Below are 2,033 nucleotides of genomic sequence, written 5' to 3' on the forward strand. Positions count from 1 at the left end.
GATTCAGGGTTGGGTGTGAATGAAGTAGTGTCATGGACTGTATGTAGGTATGTATGTACTGTAGTCTCATCAGTAGCAGAAACACAAACTGGTTCATTCTAGTATTGGATCTGAGGAACATCAATATTATTTGTTGGAACTTGTTTTAACTGGATTCTTGGCATAATGTGGGTCATCTACACTGAGTGTATAAAAACATTAGGAACACATGCTCTTTTCATAACATAGACTGACCAGGTGAATCTAGGTGAAAGCTATGATCCCTTATTGATGTCACTTGTTAAATTCACTTCAATCAGTGTAGATGAAGGGGAGGAGACAGGTTTATGTGTATTTGTGCCATTCAGGGGGAATAGGCAAACAAAAATATTTAAGCACGCTTTTCGAACTCGGGATGTGGTAGTAGGTGCCAGGCGCACCGGTGTCAGTGTATCAAGAACTGCAACGCTGCTGGGTTTTTCACTCTCAACAGTTTCTTGTGTGTATCAAGAATGGTCTATCTCCCAATGGACATTCAGCCAACTTGACACAACCGTGGGAAATATGGGTTCAACATGGGCCAGCATCCCTGTGGAACGCTTTGACACCTTGTAGAGTCCATGGCCGCACGAATTGAGCTGTTCTGAGGGAAAAGGTACAACTCAATATTAGGAAGGTGTTCTTTATGTTTTATACACTCAGCGTATATGAGGCGTTGCCTGGACAACACCGGAGGAGGTTAGCACTCTGACTTGAACCCTAATGCAATATCCTACTATAAATTTTACTTGTAGCCCTGAAAAATTATTTTATTGAGGCGTGAATGAGATCCTCTAAAGCCACAACGGACAAGATTAAAATAACCATTATTTCCATGTGAGCTTAATTCATCAAATATGCCTGTTAGCCAGTGGAGATATCACTTCGCGTCATATATTAGCTGAATATTCTGACATGAACCCGCAGGGATCCCGATCCCACTAACCTTGTTTTAACTCGGATGACTTCTCTTCTCATAACCTTTTCTGTCCCGGCCCATACAAATGAAAGAGATGGCACATTCCATCACATACTCCACTAATTGTGTTCAGTTTAACATGCAGCTGGAGCAGTATGTGTTGTTGCTGTAAGCTTTAATGGGGGTGAATGGGAGGGGTGGAGAACGGTTGAGAGTGGAGCACAACAGGTAGGGAGGACTAGGTTGTTTGCGGAAGGGAGTGGGGGGGGGGTACTGTTCAGACATGATCGCTCTGGCCACATCTTTTCTACTGTGATCAAATCCCGGAAATGAAACTCAACATTTGTATTTGTATGAGTGAGTTTGGATGTTTTGGAGAGTGTGTGGTGTTAGATGTGTGACATTTGAACAGACAGCTCTATATTCTGACGTTTCAGTGAATGTGTGAGTGTGAACATGTGTCAGTGAATGTGTGAGTGTGACATGTGTCAGTGAATGTGTGAGTGTGAACATGTGTCAGTGAATGTGTGAGTGTGAACATGTGTCAGTGAATGTTGAGTGTGAACATGTGTCAGTGAATGTGTGAGTGTGAACATGTGTCAGGAATGTGTGAGTGTTGAACATGTGTCAGTGAATGTGTGAGTGTGAACATGTGTCAGTGAATGTATGAGTGTGAACATGTGTCAGTGAATGTGTGAGTATGAACATGTGTCAGTGAATGTGTGAGTGTGAACATGTGTCAGTGAATGTGTGAGTATGAACATTGTCAGTGAATGTATGAGTGTAACATGTGCAGTAATGTGTGAGTGTGAACATGTGTCAGTGAATGTGTGATGTTGAACATGTGTCAGTGAATGTATGAGTGTGAACATGTGTCAGTGAATGTGTGAGTATGAACATGTGTCAGTGAATGTATGAGTGTGAAACATGTGTCAGTGAATGTATGAGTGTTGTTCATGCCTGCTGATTGGGAGGATTGATCTTGTGGAGGAGGAATTTCCCAGTCGTCAGTGTTTATCCCTACGGCGACACTCGTCAGGGCTGCTGTCCTCATCATTATCCCTGAGTAGCTGTGGAGGGCAAAGATCACATATTT

Source organism: Salvelinus sp. IW2-2015, unplaced genomic scaffold (genome assembly GCF_002910315.2).
Source record: "Salvelinus sp. IW2-2015 unplaced genomic scaffold, ASM291031v2 Un_scaffold16685, whole genome shotgun sequence".
In the NCBI taxonomy this organism is placed as follows: domain Eukaryota; kingdom Metazoa; phylum Chordata; class Actinopteri; order Salmoniformes; family Salmonidae; genus Salvelinus; species Salvelinus sp. IW2-2015.